We start from the raw sequence: 19,912 nt of genomic DNA, 5'->3' as shown, positions 1-19,912 counted from the left end.
TATAAAGAATGAATGAATGAAAAATGCTGAAGGTCACCCCATTCTGATGCTTCTAAGTAAAGGAAGCCATAAAGAATGCATTTCAGAACTGAGTTACATCCTTCTAAACATATGAATTGCAATGGATTTAGAATGGTGTAGCTCTGTTTAGAATTGCACTGAAAGTAGCCTTAGCTGTTTCAGAGTGAAGAAACCAAGTTTTTCTTTTGCCATATTTTCTTATGTAGGTTACATGACAAGCGTATCTCACAGATGAATGGTGCTAAGGACATAATATAACAGGAACTTGCAAGACAGTTACACTGAAAGAGAAAGAGAAGGGGAGGGAGAGAGAGATAGAAAGAGAAAGAGAGAGATGATAATTAATTTGTACTAGTGGGAACATCAGTCAAGGATAATGAAAGGATTAGCTGCAGGTACAAATAAAGAATTTTATTTAAGTCTCTTTTGCCTGATATGGGGGGGGGGGTCCCTCTACATTTCTCGCTAATGAAATATAAATGTTCCACTGACTTCAATTTGTTCAAGCACCTGTGTCTTTCTGGTCCAGCCAGGCACTGCTTTCAGGTTCAAAAGGTACTCAAGAAGATGACAATTGTTTGAAATGAGAACGGTATTTTAATAAAACTTTAACATAAGGTGATCCAAGTAAGGTGATATAAAAAGCAAAGAAAAGCTGTCAACAGTCCTTTAACTGCTGGAGTTTCTATGTCAGCAGCAGATGAAGACCTGGGGCTATATATTTATGGGGACACATCTGCACAGTCCTAAGAAAGCCATGACTTCTTCTGGTAGTTTGACCAGAAAAGTCCAAAGGGACAAAGCTATACGGTAGACCAAGGATCCCCAGACTGTGAACAATTCGCTGTATCTCCTCTACCTGACATTGGTCTTCTACTTCTATTCCCACTACAACGTGCCAGTACAGCACACAACCTGTTAACCTTTTCTAATAGGCCAGGGAACCATCACATGGTGCCGGGGAAGCACTATGATCCTCCCCCGCAAAAAACAACTTTCCTGATGCCCATGTGTTTAGAAAGTGAGTGGGATCAAGTGGGTTCCTGCCCAATAGGGCTTCTGATTGCCCACTGGAGACCTGAATGGCTGTGCAGATTAAAATAAGATTGCAGCAATAGCTGCCAGTACAATGTTCTGTATCTGACTCCTCTTTCCCAGTGCCAAAGCCTTCTCCAAAACATTGTTAGGGGAGGCTGCATTAGGTGTTCAGTCCCACCAAGCCTGCCGTATCTCAGCGATCCTGGCAGGTGGCAAAGTTTGGCAGCAACATTTCTGGCACTAGGGATTTGAAGCCAATTCTCAGTCGATTGGAGGATCAGTTATGTAGTCAGCTTCTGATTCTTCCCCAATTGCTGTCTTTTAGCAAGGCTGGGACCCAGCATCGTTACCCATGATGGAGACTGAAAGTCGACCCACAGCTGATCCCATGATTAGCAGGGAGTTTGGTTGGAACAATCCTTCTAAGCAGCTGTTTTCATTGTTCTGCCTGAATGGAACAAATCTGTGTTCAGCTGACAAACTGATTGCACTGAGCACAATTTAAAAAAAAATTGCTGCCAGATAGGTTCGCTGTAAATTTTGCAGCATCTCTAATTTGCTCATAGATGTCTGTATAGAAGTCAGTTCTAGTGAATATCCCCTTTGACTGAAGGGACAGAGGAAATTCAAGATGACAGTTATTATCTCATATGTACGTCTGTTTATTTCAAGTTTACTTGGAAAAATTGGCTATTCAGATAACATTAGATGATTTAAAACATGACTAATAACAGCTTTCTATCTATAACTCGCTCAGTGCAGGGCTACCCTTGAGGCTGCTCCAGAAACTCCAACTGATACAGAATGCAGACGCTTGGATCCTGATAAGAATCTGTGAACACGTATCACACCAGTGCTCTCCCGGCTGTGCTGACTCCATATTGGAGACTGGATCAAATTCAAGGTTTTGACTCTGACATTCTAAGCCCAAAACACTTTGGAACCCCTGTATCTTTGGGACTGCCTCCTTCCTTATGCCCTTCAAAGAATGTTAAGGTCAGGCAGCTTAAATCTGCTTGAGGTCCCCGGCCCCAGGGAGATAAAGCTGGCCTCAACCAGGGCCAGGGCCTTTTTGGCCTTGGCCCTGGCCTAGTGGAATGCTCTAGCTGCAGAGACCAGGGCCCTTTGGGATTTCACACAATTTCAGAGGGCCAGCAAAACTGAGTTATGGTTGAGGCCAGGCAGTGACATCAAGAAATACTGGCCTTCCCATGTGAAATATCCACCAACTGAAAAAACCCATAGGGAATTCATATTAGGAAGCGGTTTTTAATGGAAAATTGTTGTTGCATTGTTATTATTTTGTTATATTTGATTTTTTAGAATGTTGTTAAGCACCCTGAGCTGACACAATGGGGTGGTACACAAATAAAATATTTATTATTTATTGTATTTATTTTTTCCAATTATGCAAATGCAAAAACATGTTTTGTACAATCTAAGTTATATGGGTATAACTCTCCCCTTCCCAAATAAACAAACACCACTCCAGCCATAAATGCCTAATACTAGGTTAATTTCAGCTACAAACATGCAAGCCGTAGAATTTAAAAACCCAAAGTAGCACAATAACTAGTAACTTAGTTACAAATATAAGTTGGGGCTCACCTTACTGCTCTGGACTTCACAGTTGTTTGGCGAATGCATCTCACAAGCTTGTTGTGAAACACAAAAATTCTGCTTTGAGTTTTGCTGAAAATAGGTGGGTTACAAATGTGATGTGCAATGATAACTGGAATATCCCTCACTTTATCCGATCCAGGTTTTGAAGCATCACATTATTGTACATAATCAGCATGGGCCACACTGCAACATTCCAGGACCCTGACACTAGAGCACTGCTGACACCAGCATGCTGCCACTGGCCAGCAGGTTACACCCTCTCCAGAGAGGAGATAAATTTTAAAAAAATCATTAAAAGTGTATCATAATAAAGGCACTCGAATGAATACAAACCTTACCACAACTCACCAGTCATATGGATCCTCAGTGCTGTTGCTAAAAGACTTACAACAATTAGCAAGTTTGGTGTAGTGATTAGGAGCACTGACTTCTAATCTGGCAAACTGGGTTTGATTCCCTGCTCCTCCTCCACATGCAGCCAGCTGGGTGACCTTGGGCTTGCCACAGCCCTGATAAAGCAGTTTTGACCAAGCAGTAATATCAGGGCTCTCTCAGCCTCACATCCCTCACAGGGTGTCTGTTGTGGGGAGAGGAAAGGGAAGGCAACTGTAAGCTGCTTTGAGATTCCTTTGGGTAGAAAAAAGTGACATATAAGAACCAACTCTTATACTCTTCAATGGAAATATAAATGCTTACAACCCACAATTGAGGACCTAACAGCATTTTAACATATGGCATTTGAACATATGGCATATAGATGATAATTCTGCATGGACATATTCTTTAGATATCTGGGAACCTTTTATACTTATCTGTAAGCTTGCCATAACTGTTATGTTTTATTTCTGTACTATTTGGGAATTGCAATTATTACAAAAATTAAAAATGCCAAACAATAAAAGAGCAACTCACCAATTATGGCATGGTGTGCCAACAATACCCCTTATGAAATGGAAGCAACAGTCAGCACACACTCAGTGAAGCAGAACCCCCTGAAGTAAGCCAGTCACTACCACTGCATAGAACACAACAAGGAAGGGAACACCAGAGCTCTTTGCTTGAGTTCCCTCCTTTTATACAATGCACAGGAGGGTGATCACTGGCTGCATGCTCAGCTGGCACTCTAAGTTGCACCAGGACTTGGCAGGCTGCAGTTGAGGGGGGGGTGCATTTGCCCTCTTGATGTGTTTATGAGGATCCTGAAAACAATGCCAGGGTTTTTGACAGCATGGCACAGGGCATGACTGAGACTGAAGAAAGATTCAGGTGGGTAGCCATATTGTTCTGAAAAAAGAATACAACAAAAGTTCGAGTCCAGTGTTATCTTTAAGACCAACATATAAGCTGGGTATAAGCTTTCATGTGCATGAACATTCTATCAGGTATACCCAGAATTAAACTTTCTTGCTCTTAAAGGTGCCACTGAACTCATACTTCGTTCTGAAGCTGAAGGAGTTGAGGATGCTGGCTATGCCTGTGTACTGCCCCCAGCACATTTCTCTGCAGCCCGTTTATGCATACATGGAATATGGCTTGGTGCTGGAAGAAAGGGCCACGAATACAATATAAATAAAATAAGTTGTAGCCAACCAACCCTGTAGGGCAGGTTTTTCATGAAGCCCTGGGTTTTCTTGATGGCCCAAGAAGGGTTTCCCGAATGGGTCGGAATTAAGTAATTTTAAATAAATGTTTAAAAAATATTAAACATTTATTGGGTGATATAGCTATATATGGTCATGTCAACCTCCCCCACCCGACCCCAAATGGCCAATGTTGGGCCTGGATGGGGTGGGGAGAGGAGAGGGGCCCCAGGTGGATGTGTACATAGCAATGCTTCCCAACCGTATTCTGCATTATCATGCTACTTCTGGGGGTTGTCAAAGAAAGGCAAAAGAGACCCTGGACTTCCTTTGTGGTTTCCCATCCAAATACTAACCGGGCCTGATCAAGTTTAGCTTCTGCAGTCTGACAAAATCAGGCTATCTTGAGCTAGCCTGGAACACAACTTGACAATGCTTTCTCTTTTAAGATTTACATTTATATGCTACATTTATGCACCATCCTAAACTGTTCAGCAATAGGACATAGGATAGTATCCTTAATAACTTTGTATGTCTCAAAGTGCCTGATTTTAACACCAGCTTGAGATTCATGTAATTTGCTCTGTTCACAGTTTGTGGTAAAAATATCTGAATGCATTTTGCTCAGAGTGTGTTTAATCTTCTCTCACAGTTAGGCAAAACTGTGTCTTTCCCTTCAGCAACAGGCCTTCATAGTTTACCTGTGATGGCATGGAAAACATGTGGAAAGAAAAAGAATTCTCCCGCCCTCTGTATGACTGAATGGTAGTAAAAATAGAGGAGAGCCTGTAAAACAGTAGGAAGCATAATGTGTGCTAATAGAGAGAGAATGGATCAATCACTGGGAAAAAGAAGTAGAGAATAAAATGGATAGAGGCTGGTAATTTGCCTTTCCTTTCATAATTTTACAGGTGTATCTGCAGTCATATAATTCTTCCCTTACACAGCAGAAGATAACAAATGGCTTAATTAAACAGTGTGTGTTTGTGCAGGGGAAGGGGGTGTCTTAAAATGAATAGTCTGTGGCTGGTATGCCATAGAAAAGTTTTGGGATCAGCATAGTTTGAAAAACCTTAATAGCAGCAGGGAGGTTTTGATCTCCCTTAGAAAAATAAAATCTCGCTATTGCATTCACCTTGAAATTTGTGCAGGTTGATATTTTTCTAAAACTGTACAAATGCAAGACATCCTTGTCTCAAAAACTGCATGCTCATCTTGCATGAATTACTGTGACAGGCAGCTGCAGTGCTGGGGGATGCTGAAGATTTCTGTTTTTTTTTTTAAATCTCTTTTTATTGATTTTGTTCACAGATTGTGATTGTGCAAAAATAAATGATTACTCCAAATTAGCTGTATATTCCTTGAAAGTTTAATAGTGTGTTTGTGGTACTGAAGCATTTGCTTTAATCCTAAATGAAAAATTATATCTTGCTTTTAAAATTATGCCCTGACCTGGATAGCCTGGGCTAGGCTGCTCTTGTCAGATCTCAGAATCTAAACAGGTCTTGTCTCATTTAATATTAGGGAAGGAATAGCAGGGTTGCTACACAGAGACATGCTCATTTTTATTCTTAATAATTCCTTGATTTTGTTCAATGGGCTGCCGAAATCATATCCATCCCAACAGATATGATACAAATAGACAAGGGTTAGGGAAAACTTTGAGACAAGCCGTGAGATGCAGTTTATAGCCTGGAAGACACTGAATCAAGTGGGGTTTTAGCTTCTGCTACAAGAGTAAGAGCTGATTGAGAGACCCAAAAGTAAAGGGCTTAGGGTGGTGGCTAAGCCCTATACTAGCATATTCCAAGAATACTCCAGTAGCAGTCCCAACCAGGGCTGCACCAGTGGAACTGGCATGCTAGTACAGAACAAGCTGGTAGCCAGGAGAAGAGCAGGACTGAGCTACCTAAGCCCCTCCACCCCAGATATGCCCACAACACTGGTACAACATCCTCCTCCTAGAAACCAGCCAGGACAATCCCACAAGGATTGACTTACACAGGGGAAAGGGGGAAAAAAAACAAGTTCCTTCTTCACAGCTCCTAGGCTGGTCTCAAGCACTGGTGCTAAGGCAGCAGCCATTCATTCCCCTCAAGCCTTCAACCGTATGCAGCCACAGCAGCTGGCCACGGTCCACTCAAGCCCTCTATAAGGCTCAGCCAGGACACTCATGGCCCAGAGAACAGGGAGTGTGGCACTGGGGCTAGCTAGATCTCTCTTCTCCACAGTGTGTACACTTGGAACACAGGAAGTTGCATCTGGGCTGATGTTTCTGCGGGTACTGAGATTTTCACCTGAGAAGTAGGATTTTCCCCTCCCCAACTGCCTGAAACAGCTCCCCAAAATCCTGCCCCAAGGGGTTGCCTCTCCTCCAAGAACAGCACTTCAGGAAGCGTCTTGGGCTGCCATGGGGCAGAGAGGCAGGAAAATCATGCTCCACGGGAAGAAATCCTTCCACTCATAAGCATGTTTAATGCGCATCCAACCTGCAGTCTTGGTCTTTGGCAGTGGGAAGTGCCCATTAGGGAAGGGTTCCCCTGAGGTTGTGTCTCACTCCATGGCTGCCTCACTCTCCGGGATTGCTTTTAGTCCCAGGAGAGAGCCTCTGAATAGAGCAGGAGGATGGAAGTTTCTCTTCAGCCATTTTCTATACTGCCAATTATCTATTTCCTACCTGCCAGGGAACAGGTCTGGCTCCTCCCCCATGGCTGCTCCTGGGCATGACTTTTAATTGCATCCTCCAGGGAGGGCCACCCATGGTAACTGCCCATTCCTAGGGAGTGACAGGCCCCTGGGCCAATGAATACTTACCTAGTATTGGTGAGCACACTTTCCCCTGGACTTCTGTAAAGCTCTGTCTGCCTCACCCAACCTCCTCTAAGAAGTCCAGTGCTACCTGCTCTCCATGCCTCTTTGTCAGAGCTCCCTATGTGTTTGTGATCTCTAATAGGGATTCGGGTGGGTTGGTTTTTGTTGCTGCAGATACCACTGAGAACTGAGTGGGCTGCTTCAAGCTTACTGATTCCTAAATATAATCTGTCCAGGCATGCCTAGCTGTGACCTGACAGATGACTCCCCCAGCCTCCAGGGCTTGCTGATGTAACGCACCTTGGGAGAGGCTTGCAACCCCCTGGGAGCAGTGTGGGGATGAAGGCCTTGCTGGAGGCACATAACACAAACTGCCAAGGAAGAGAACGTCATTGTTACACTTGACTAATACTGCTCTGCTCAAAACTTTTACAGGTACTCCATCACAGGAAAGAGATGCCAAAGGACAGACCGTGCTCCTTCAACAGGTATGCAACAACCTGCCCCATGCAGAGAACCAAGAGTGAGACACTACTGCAACCATCTTCTCCAGCCTCCCCTACTCACTTGCTATATTGCCTCAATCATGGTAACTTCCACAGCTGTTGCAAAGAGTAAGGGTGTATAGTGAGGATGGGCTGATAACGGGCAGATATGTTGGTGGTTCAATGCTATGTTGTCACCATTCTGAGGACACTCCTCCCCTGCAGAGGGCCGACACAGAAGAAGAGCTGGTTTTTATGCCCCACTTTTCACTCCCCAAAGGAGTCTCAAAGTGGTTTACAATTGCCTTCCCTTCCCCTCCCCATAACAGACACCCTGTGAGGTAGGTGGGGCTGAGAGAGCTCTAAGAGAAACCGCCCTGTGAGAAGAGGACTGTGACTAACCCAAGGTCAACCAGCTGGCTGCATGTGAAGGAGTGGGGAACTGAACCTGGTTCTTCAGATTACATGCCGCTACTCTTAACCAGTACACCAAGATGCAAGCACAGCTGTGACTGGAAGTGGTTACCAGTCAGCCTACTCTAATCTGGGCAACTACCAGTTTGCAGGATCCTCATGGGATAGCCATAGCAGACCGTGAAGAGAGGACCCCACAGCAACTCCTCACAACTCCTGTTGGCTCAGTAGTGATGCTACCTTCCCCAACAAGAGAAGATCACCATGTTGGGGATCTCCTCTAAGGTGGACAGGGAACCATAGGCCCTGGTTGAGCACCGCATGCAGAACTTTGGAGGTCATGGTCTCTGCTGTCAGTCCAGAGCATTGCTTTTTACTGCCTTGGTTGGAGGCAGCCATCCCACAGCATGAGGTGCATGCTGCAAAGGGGCAGAGGGATGGTCCAAGAACAGCACATGAATGCTTTTGCAAAGGGCAGGGGAAGTCTCTTTCAGTTGCGCACTCCTCTAATACTTGATAAGCCAGCATGGTGCAGTTGTCAACAAGTGGCAGACTCTAAGGTGGTGAACTGGATTGATTGCCCACTCCTCCACATGCAGCCAGCTGGGTGACCTTGGGCTAGTCCCAGTTCTCTTAGGGCTGTTCTCACATGGCAGACTACCTGTTGGGAATGTGTGGAGATGAACAGACATGCGGCCACAGGGGTTCACATTCACAAAGGAAAAGTACAAGGGTCTGCTTAGTGATGGAGGAGAGGCAGGGTGGGGCCTGCAGAACGTTGGTTCAGATAAATCACCTTGTACCTATTTAACCAACCAGAGGTGACTGCAGAGAAAAAGCAAATCAAAACCTGAAAGCACAAACAGTGACAGAACACCGGGCACTGTGCAGACTGTGCTCTTCTTTGTGTGAATAAGAGAGGCAGATTGCATGAAAAACAGCTGGTGTGGACACAGCCGGAATTTGGAAAACAAAACAACTTCATTGGCTCAAATAAAAGGTTATGAATTGCTTTCTTTCCCTTTCTGTAATGCATTAACAGCACATTAAACAACTTGCAGTTGAAAAAATATTTTTGAGGACCATAGCCTGAATTCACAGGCATGAATCCTAGGTAAGTACATAGGGGGAAAGTTCTGTTCAGAAGTAACTCAGTGGGGCTTATTCCAAGTAAAGTATTCTTAGGATTGCAGCCATGCAACTCAATCCAGCAATTTTGGGGGGTTAGGTGGGCTTTAACCATAAAAGGCTACATTTGGGACTGTCATGGGACCTGCATAGACAAAACCTAAATACAACAAATGCTATACGAAAAACAAGAAACACCCCAACATTGAGTGGCAAAGCTGGCCAGATCTAATCCTATGATTTTTAGTCAGAAGAAAATTTCACTAATTCATTGGGGTTTATTTCCAAGTAAGCATGCTAAGATCACGGGCTCTGCTTTATCCAGAAATGAGCTGTCTTTAAACTTCATTGAGCTTACTTGGACTTACTTTGAACTAAAGATGCATAGGATCAGGTTGCCCATCTCTACCAGCATCCTGCCTGGATGTTATTCCAGTGGAGGGGCGGCACTCTCGGGTGGGGTTAGATTGGAAAATCAGCCATGGGAGGGAACGGTTAAAATCCCCCTCCGAGCCAGGTTCCGATTCGCCCCCCTTATTGTTGTTTGTTTAAAAGGGGAGCACCGGGGACAGATCTCTGCCTCGTTTCGCCTTTACTTGGAGAGTAACGGCCAACTTCGGTATCTATCTGACAGCTCGACGGTGCCGTTCGCTGCCGAGCCCCAGCGCCGAAAGCGCGGCCTGCGGGTCCCGAGCGAGATCCCACGCGCGGCTCTTTCCCGGCAAGTCGGGAAGGCATCGAGGGCGCCTAGGGGAGATGCGCCGCTGCAGCCTGCGGGGAGGGAACGGGCTCCAGGTTCGCCCGCGCTCTTCTGCTGGGGACGCGGCTCTGGAGACTTGCCCCGAGCAAGCCCGTGGGCTGGAGGAGACGCGGGGCCGCCCCACCGGCTGTGGGGGTCGGGAGGGTGGGGGGAGCCTTCATGATCTTTGCCGACGTGGCCGCCCCCCACCCGGCGGTGCCAAGTGTGTGTGGGGGGGGGGGCGGCGGCGGGAGAGGGCTCCGCCTCTCCTCGTGCCATCTGAATGTGCGTGCCCGGGGCCGAGGCTGATTGACTCATCTCGGTCTTCACTTCCCACGGTCACTGCACACCTCCTGACTGCACGTCGCAGCGCCCCGATCAGAAGGCAGCGCTCCCACTCCAGGCACACTTACAGACACACAAACACACACACACACAACACCCCTGTGTGCGCGCGCGCACGCACCCGGATGGCACGCTGGGGCCGCGGCCGCCGCTGGAACTCTTTCCCCCCATCCAAGGATTAGCTGCTGCCGCCGCCGCCGCCGCCGCCGCCTCCCTCTCTGGGCTCGCCTTCCTGCCTCTCGGCAGCGCTGCAGTGCCTGTGCGCGTCTCGCCGGCTGCACGGAAGCCAGGTACATGGGAAGGCAGCGGGAGAGCGGGGGTGGCCTGTGGGGGCGACAAGGGCACGCGGGAGGGGCCGGAGCCCCGAGGAGTGCAGGGGCTCCCCCTCTTCCCGCCACTGCTGCGGCTTCTGGAGGGTTCTGCGCTGCTTCGCGCCCCTGGGACCAGGGGGGGGGGAGAGAAGCCCCGCGCGCGAGTGGGACCCCCTTCCCGCTGCCTGGCTGGCTGGGTGGGTTGGTGGGTGTGTGCGGCGGCGAGGGAGAGGAGTCCTTTCCCGCCCAGCCACGCGCCTTGTAATCTCGCCGCTGCCTCTTTCGCGGCTGGTTAATCAGCTTCGCGGGCGCCCGTTCCGAGGGAGACTCGGGCGCGCGCCCCTCCCCCTCTCTTGCGGCAGCAGGCGCCCGGGCTGCCCGCCCGCCCGGCCGCCCCTCGTCCCTTCCGCGGGGGTCCCCGCAAGTGCCTCGGCGGCCGGGCGTGAGTCGCTTGGCCCCTGCTCGCAGGCGCCCCCCTCCCCGGGCTGGCTGGCTGGCTGGCTGCTGGAGCTGGAGGGGCTGAGCACGCCGGCGCCTCTGCTTGCCAGCCCGATCCGACCCCTTCTCGCCGCCGACCTTTGCCAAGGCACCTGCCGGAGCCCCGGCTGGAAAGAATGTGGTTGAGAGGTCGCGCGGGCTCGCAAACCATTTGCGTTTGGGCAGCCTTGTTTCCTCTTGGCCGCGCAGGGTGTGCGTGCGTGCGCTCCCTCCCTAATGGCATGCTCGGAAATGCCACCCAAGCCAGACAAGGGGCCAGCCTGTATTAGAATAAATCGCATAAATGGGGAGCTTGACGCCAAGCAGTGACCTCCTCAGCGGGTCTTGTGGGGGTAGGACAAATTACACTTTCATTTAGCGGAAGTGCAGCTGCTGGGGAACCCTTTGAAGGCAAAAAGAGGAGGAAATGAAGACTGCATTCAGGGGAACTGCACTGCTGTATTTTTAATTTTGTCGGGGGGAGGAGGACGGAAAACTCTTGCTTGAAAAAGGTTGATCAAAAAGACTGGGGCAGGTGTCTTTACTGTTCCTGTTGGAGGTTCTTCATTGCGTTTGTGTTAGCCAGCCTTTAAGAAGCCCTGTAGGAGAGAAGGAGTAATCTACAGCACCAACAAGTTTGAAGTTCTAGGAGACAGGATAGGGTTGAGTGTGTCAGTCATGCTTTTTGATCTGGTGTCAGTCTTTTAAGTAATTAACATGGTGACGTGGTGATACATTTATATCACTTGTGAAATCCCCAGTTAAGCTACCCGTGAAAAATTCCCTGAGAAATAATGTACTCAAGATATCTGGGGGGAAATATGTAAGCCATGCCCTGCTGTTGGTCCCCCACTGGATATAATAGCCAGTGATAAATATCAATACATGCTTCTGTTGGGAGTCTCTTCACTACTAGGAATTCACTGTTTTTCTTGATTTTTACAGTAGGGGATTTCAACAAGCTTTGCCTTTTTAATCTGAAATGAGGAGCTGTAGGCAGAAAGTCTGAATATGCTTATTACGTCTCAGGCAATTACTGGTGGTTCTTGACACCTGATGGACAGCACATGTCCCACTTGCATCTAGTTAGTTTCAGAGCTACATAATTAGAACGTAAAATTTGTAGGTTTCTGAATGGAGACTAAGAAATAGATCCTATTTTGTTTCCAGTAAGTCACTCAGTGCCTCAGAAAAAAAATGTCATCTATGACATGGATGCTTACGTAATTATGTTTTATTACCCCAGCTGAGGAGAGACAACAGTATCAAATTGAATGCCCTTTATGAATGAGGAGTAACAACACTGATGTAAGGTGTGGATTGACTGAATATCCATGAGAATGTAGTTTTAATTGAGATCACAATTAGATTTTTGTAAAGTTTTAATTGGTGTTTTTAACTTTACTAACCTTTAAAAAGGCCACAATTCAATGCATGTTAAATATTGTACAGGAGAGCTTCAGGAACAGCTGTCTAATTTTCGGTGTATATTAGTCCCTTTTATTTTACTTTAAAACTTGCTTGCATGCTAATACTAAAAAGTACTAAAATACTAAAATACTAAAAAGCTAATACTAAAAAGCATGCTTGCATGCTAATACTAAAAAGTATTAAGCAGTGGCTAAGTAGATACAATCATATATACATATATAAACATGCATCTGATTGAAATGCCTGTGGTTCAAAAGCGAACAAGTTGATTTAATAATGTATGCTTTTTCTTATTTCTCTAGTATTTCATTGTTATTCTTGTTTATTATCAAAGTTAGATTTAATGTAATGAAGACTAGTAAACACAAGTCAGTTTTACTAAAAAAAAGTTATTCAAGGAGATTAAAAATGCTTTATTTCATGATACGTACGGATGTGATATCAACAGATTTAGGTAATTGAGCTGTGTGAGTATAAAGTATCATCAAGTCAAAGCAAGTAAGAGACAGAAGTAGTTTGCCATTGCCATCCTCTGCAGAGCCTTTCTTGGTGGTCTCAAAACATGGGTTACCCATCCTTAATCTGTTCCTTCTAGCCTACTGAATGAGCCCAAATCATATGTGACTAGAATGTCACCAGTTATGAAAATGGCTGGTGATCGTCAAACTGGATACACCAATAATTACAAAGCATGCTAAATGTGTACTCATGTACTTCTTCAGTGATGGAACCTCATCTTTTTTTTTTTGCCTATGTAGTGGTGTTATAGCATCATAACATTGTGAAAAAAGGAAACAAATTGGGTGTGATAGGGGAAGGGGGGAAAGAGTGAAGAAACAATACAAGCATGTGGCATGAAAACCTATCCACTAAAAAATACAGAAAAGGAACTTCATGGATGGGTAATTGCACAGAGAAAGCTACATGAAGCCCCACTGGCCTTTCTCACTGCCATTTGCCTTGTCATTTGCCCCAATGGTATAATGTTGCTATGTTATAATGAGGAAAAAAATGTGTGGTCATACAATCAATATTATGCTTAAACAAATTATTGAATTGCTCAGGGGGCAACCATAAGGGGGTGGGAGGGCAGTAGGCAGGGTGAATATGTTACATAGACAACACAAAATGGCAGCAGGTCAGGAAGCCAAATTCGAATTTGGGAGTTCCTCGCTGGAAACTGTGACTTAAGATCTTAAGGAGAAAAATCATTGCTGTAAAGGAGGATTCAGAAACCGTAAGGTAAAGGAGTGCAAAATTTTAGTCTACTCTTGGGGAAGCAATCTTTTGCACAGAAAGTTTTGCATTGTTCAGTCATGCATTGTGATTGTGATAGATGCTCTTTTGCCTACTGGGTCTAGACTCTTTTCTCCATCTGTATAAGTGCAATGTTTTATGTGTTCACTCAGAAAGTTTTTTTCTGTGATCCCAAAATTATGTTTAAACTGAAGACCATAGCTTGCTTCCCTTGTTTTCTTCTGAAAATAGCATGGAGTTTCGTTCACCATGTCTGCTATAGCTCTTGAACATAGTACCATTCTGTTTTGCAAATAAAGCAGCATCCCACTTTTTTTGTTAGTTATACAAATCCATGATGGTTTTAGATTGTTTGTTATGTTTCGTTTGGATCACCAGTCTGAAATTTCTCTTGAAAGTACAAACCCTCAGATGGGACCATAACTCAAAGAACATGATTTATCTACTCAGCAGCTCTAATTAAAACATCTTAAAGAATCTGCAGGCAGTGAGACAGACCCCTTGTCCTTAGAAAATTAGCCGAAGTAAACATTATTATGCAAGGTGGACTGATTGTCTGACTCAATACAAGGCAGCTTTATATGTTGGAATTAATATGGAGAACATCACAGTTCCCCGTAAACTGGAGGACTGTAGACTGGATGTTCGGATGGTTATATGTATAGGGAACTGGCTAGAAAACCTCACCCAAAGAGTGGTTGTCAATGGTATTTTATCAGATTGAAGAGAGGTGAGCAGTGGAGTGTCACAGTGCTTGGTACTAGGTCTGGTACTTTTCAACATTTTATCAATGATCTGGATGAGGGGGAAGGGGGGACTCCTCAAATCTGTGGATGACTCCAAATTGGGAGGATTAGCAAACACCCCAGAAGATATAGAGGTCAACAAGATCTGAACAAATGAGAAGAAGATGCAATTCAATAAGGAGAAGTGTAGAGTTTCACATCTGGGTCATTAAAATGAGAAGCATGCATACTGGATGGGAGATACACTTCTGGGTAGCAGTGTGTGTGAACAAGATTTTGGGATACTAGTGGACTGTAAGCTAGATAGGAGCAGAAATTGTAATGTGGCGGTAAAGAAGACCAAGAAGTCTTGGGCTGTAGCAACAGAGGCATCACATCAAAATCACAAGATGTCATAGTCCTGCTGTATACCTCATTGATCAGATCTCACTTGGAGTACTGTGTGCAGTTCTGGAGGCTTCACTTTAAAAAGGATGCCGTGGAATAAGTCCTTGAGGCAGATTTGTGTTCAGAAATGGCTGCCATGGGCCTGTATTTTAAAATGACTGCCAGTGGGGTGGAAGGCCCTGTTTGCCCTAGACAGAGGGACAAGGCTTGACCTGGCCACAAGGGACATTGTGGGAGGCCAGAGGAGCAGCCACAAAGGAGCCTCACCTCCTAAAGAACAGGAGGCAGATGCTGAGACTAGGGTGTAAACTGCACGGAGCTTTTATTCCACTCCCAGGTCGATTCAGTCCCTCCCGTCTGCACTGAAATCGATTTCCAGTTTGATTTCCATCGATGGAAATTTTCAAACTGCAACCATCATGCCTCGACCCGCATTCACCGTATCTTTGCATCGGAATATCAGGGAGCGCTTATTTTCCGGAATATCCACCAATTCGCGCCGGATGCACCAAAGGATCCACGTGTAGATGTCCTCGGCACTCGGATTAACTGGCATTCCTCCCCCCACTTCTCCCCAATGGTGACGTTACAGAACTGTCTTTTGCTGATTGGTCAACCAACCCCGCGTTTCCAATGCTGACACTGCATGGTTCTCTCTTGCTGATTGGCCAACAACACCCCCCCTTTCCAATGCTGACTGAATGTGTTTATCTCCTGCTGATTGGTCGACTCGCGGAGTCAAAAGAAAGGGGGAATAATTGTTTCACGGGTAAATACGCTGTTCAGCTCTGTTTTGAGAGCTTAGATTGTTTGAGACAGCACAGAAATGGGAAAGTGTACAAATACGGTAATAAAAAAAACATATCCAGGCGCACTCTGGTGGGAAGTAAGTCAGAACGTCAGGAATCAATTTAAACTAACGTGATGCAGATGACGCAAGTATGTTAAAGCTGTTTCGTTTTGGAAATAATGTTTGTTGCAGATCACTCATAATGCCCGAGCCCGAATCGGGCGGAGATCGGCAAGAATAAAAGCGGGGAAAATCAAGAGAGGCAGAATAGGCCTAGGTGGCAAGTTTCCACAGGAACCTCTCCCCTTCTTCAGCAGGGAGTGTAAGGAAAGAGATGTAAGAGGAAAGAGTGTAAGGAAAGTTCATGTGTATAAATGCAGTGGCTTGATTTTATGTGTGCTGGAAGGCGTGTAAATTTACCTATCTAATTGTTAATAGTTTAATAAACCTGAGTTTTGAATATAAAAAAGTGACTGGTGCTCTGGACCACCTAGTCTTCCCTTCTCAGGTATTACTAGTGCATTGGGAGAGTCAGCGGAGGAAGACTAGGCAAAAACAGGTGGTTGCCAATTCTCCAGGCAGAACCCAAAGATTTATAATTTTGACTACAATACATGAAGAACCTAACCAAGGGGTCTCACTGTCCCTCTCAAAGGGGTATTCCAGACAGTGAGTAGTGGCAGCAACACAGAAGAAGCGATAGGCCCCACCCAGGGAAGGGGTAGAGGGTTGGAACAGGGCCCACAGGCATGGCATCTGTGGAGTGGTAGGCCCATTTCACCACAAGGGACATGGACAAAATTGAGTAGGTTCTGAGGAAAGCAATGAGAATGTTTCAGGGCCTGGGGACCAAGCCCTATGAGGAAAGACTGAGGGGCTTGGGAGTGTTGAAAGGGGACATGATTATTGCCTTTAGGTATTTGAAGAGTTGTCACTTAGAGGAGGGCAGGGAAAGGTTCCTGTTGGCAGCAGAGGATATGACCCGCATAATGGTTTAAACAACATGGAGAACAATATTGGTTAGATACCAGGAAACATTTTCCACAGTCAGGGTAATTCAGCAGTGGAATCAACTGCCTAAGGAAGTGGTCCCCCTCACTTTGACAGTCTTCATGCAGCAGCTGGACAGATACTTATCCTGGATACTTTAGGCTGATCTTGCCTTGATTGGACTAAATGACTTTTATGGGCCCTTTCAATTCTATGATTCTATCAACATTTTACAAAAAACAAACAACCCATGTATGACTGCTTGTGACTAATAAATTCATTTTCAGTGATACTTTCCCAACATTAGCATTTTGACTTTTTCCTGTTTGCCTTTACATACTTAAATATGGCATCTACTATTCTTTTCCATCATTGGTAAAGGGATTACGGAACTGTTGCCATTGTACTTCTAAGCTGTTATTGTCATCTAAGAAGTAGTACTTCCTAGAACCAAATATTTTCAGAAATTTTATTTTGCTACCATTTAAAAGAAGACATGGGATCAAACAGGTCATAGTCTAACACAGAAGCAGGCATGTGGATCACTGTCTTAATTTCACATGTTTGGGTGCAAAGAGTTGAGGGCAGTATTCTCTGGCAGTGTTCTATTATCACAGTAGGGCTTTGAACAACAGGGCTTTCTCCAGCTGTAGTCCCCTGTAAAGCCACTCTCTCCAAATGTATATATGGTTTGGGGGGCAAATAGATGGAGATTAGTGAGAAACGCTAAAACCACCCTTATCCAATTAGATGAGAGATTTCTGAATACACAACAGTAAACCTAAGTGCACTTAATTCTAGTGTGTAATAACCATCACTTTGTTAAGCAGACTCTTGGGACAAGCAACAAACATCCCAAAAGTTGTGTGATCTAGCTGAGTGATTTTCATTGTTGGTATGTTTCCACGGCTTTTTAAAAACTAGTGTAGATATAGTGTAGATCTTTTTCGGCTGAAACTTGCATTTCTGCAAGATCATGTAAAATCATGTAAAAGGGAGACCCATTTCTATAATAGGACACCATTACTTCTAGGGAAATAGGAATTGAAGACTTTAAAAATGAACTGAGCTTAGGTTGTTGGAAAATTTGTAAGTCTAGTCAGTGTGGTTAAATCAAGCTTGTGTGTGTGTATATACACACACATTCTATAAGTCTGCTTATCCAAGGAAATGAGTCATAAAATCAGGTCAGTAGTCTATGGACTCCTTCCCATAGCTGAACTATTGTGCTGAGGTAGTGAAAATTTTTATGCTTAATTGTACGTTATCCTTAGTTGTGATCTCCAGATGTAATCATTGAAGTTCATTATGATCTTGACCCAAAGGTTTATAAAGAGCAATAACATAGGCCCTTTTGACACATCACACATCATGATCCAACTAGCTGTTTCTGTCTCCTTTATACAAACTGTTTTCTGCCATTAAAAAAGAATGAAATTAACCAAGATGTGTGCCTTTTACCACAAACATTTATTGTAATTATTCTACTAATTAAGACAAGTTCTGTTGACAGATCTACTCAGATCTACTGTGGTGACTAGGTAGCTCTAGATTATCTGTTTTTGAATTTGTAATTTGTGTATTTTAACCTCTATTTTAATTTTTATATTTGACAATTATAACTTGTGTCATTGCAACTTCATTGCTGAATTATTTTCTGCCTTAAATCTGAGATGAAATGAGACTGAAATATTTCAAACAAATAACAAAACTAAGGCCAGGAGTATGGTTTTGGTCCTGAATCCAAGTCTGAAACAAGATTGGTTAAGAGCAGATGTTTCGCTCCAAAATTCCCTTGGCTGCCCTATCAGGCTGCCCTGGGTTGTTTCTGCACCAGAATTTCCCCCCGCTAGCAAACAGCATGTCTGTTCTTGATTTAAGAGTTTCTACACAGTGCTGGCTTATGGGGTTCCGAGGGCTTTCCTTTTTATAGTGGACCAAATAACATTTTCATCTGGTCTGACTTAAAGGGGAAAAGGTACAATCACTTCAGGTGGAGCTTCCGTGTGACACTTCTTCCAGCAGCTGATCTGGAGAGGAGTGGAGTGGAGCTTAGCTATGCTCCTTTTAGCCCTTTAAAAGACTTAAAAAAAACTCTTCAAGTATGTGGCTCAGCTATGTGTTTTGATTTAATTGTTGGGGGGAAAGTACTGGTATTGCCATGCCTGATTTGTAGGTTGGAACATGCCAATATGATAGGGAGGATTAGTACCAGAAGAGAGTGGTACAGTCGTGGAGAGTGTGGAATATCACCCACATGTGCTTCACACTTGCTTGTAGTGGGGCCTTTCTCTGCCTCTGTATGAAAGCAGCTCTACTTAATCAGTTTGCTCAAAGAGGATGAAAGTTCTATGTTCCTGTACCATGGCTCTCTTTAACAAAAGAGAGCAACATTAATTAAAACAGAATTTGGTAAAGAGCAATTGCCAAGTTCTTAAAGACTGCAGTAAGGATATAAAGAAGTACTTTAGACAAACCTAGGGATTTGGACATGCTAAATGGATATTTGTCTTATACCCTTTATTTGTTTTATTTTTACAATTATACCCTGCCCTTCCCAGAAAGCTAAGAGTAGCTTTGTACTGTAGGCATTATTATTGCCACATCACAAACTGCGTTTGAAATTTCCTCTGTTTTGGAATTGGCTGTCTGCATGTCATAGGAATTCACTGTTTTAAAAACCCTGTTTCAAAGGTGCTCTTTTAGGGTATGATGCTATTTGGATTTCAGCTTGGAAATGTCTGTAGGGGACTGTGATATCCAGATTGTCATAATTCATAGAATCATCAGTGTCTACTTTAGTACAAAAATGAATCTTCAGCTCAGTAAAGATCATATAAGCAAGGTAGTACCAGTAGACAACTTACTAATTGCATAATCTTTGTGATTCAATGTATGTCCATGCTGAGAGTATATTGTATCACTAGTGACTCCGAAATTACAGGCCACACTTCATAAAGGTAAAGGTAAAGGTATCCCCTGTGCAAGCACCGAGTCATGTCTGACCCTTGGGGTGACGCCCTCCAGCGTTTTCATGGCAGACTCAATACGGGGTGTTTTGCCAGTGCCACACTTCATAATGTGTGTTAATTTAAGTGCAAGTATTGCACAGAAAAGGAGGTTAGTCATATTGCCATCACTTGCCAGCTGCTTATGTGAAACCTTCAGCTGAGATCACCTATAGCAGGGGTATATAGCATTGGCTGGCAGGGGCTCATGGGAGTTGTAGTCCATGGACATCTGGAGGGCCGCAGTTTGACCACCCCTGACCTATAGTTTTGAAGCTGATGGCACCCAGCCTTATAGTTCTTTGCTTATGTTTCCAGAAGCTACTGTAAG

General features: G+C 44.7%; 1 protein-coding gene across 9 annotated transcripts in view; it reads left to right on the top strand.

Annotated features, from left to right (window-relative positions):
- The first annotated feature begins 10,148 nt into the window (after nucleotides 1–10,148).
- Nucleotides 10,149–19,912, top strand: part of DLGAP1 (DLG associated protein 1) — a 338,129-nt gene continuing 328,365 nt past the window's right edge. For 5 of the 9 annotated variants that reach the window (XM_077352684.1, XM_077352681.1, XM_077352677.1 and 2 more), the window contains exon 1: nucleotides 10,155–10,474. The gene's annotated coding sequence lies outside the window, so the exon portion shown is untranslated. Of the gene's footprint in view, nucleotides 10,475–11,306; nucleotides 11,326–19,912 lie in introns of those variants that run through there. The other 4 variants (XM_077352687.1, XM_077352686.1, XM_077352685.1 and 1 more) reach the window with 4 other exon arrangements.

The sequence above is a fragment of the Paroedura picta genome, chromosome 9 (genome assembly GCF_049243985.1).
Source record: "Paroedura picta isolate Pp20150507F chromosome 9, Ppicta_v3.0, whole genome shotgun sequence".
Lineage (NCBI taxonomy): Eukaryota > Metazoa > Chordata > Lepidosauria > Squamata > Gekkonidae > Paroedura > Paroedura picta.
Note: the sequence above shows the minus strand (reverse complement) of the source record. Positions and strands in the feature narration are given on the sequence as shown.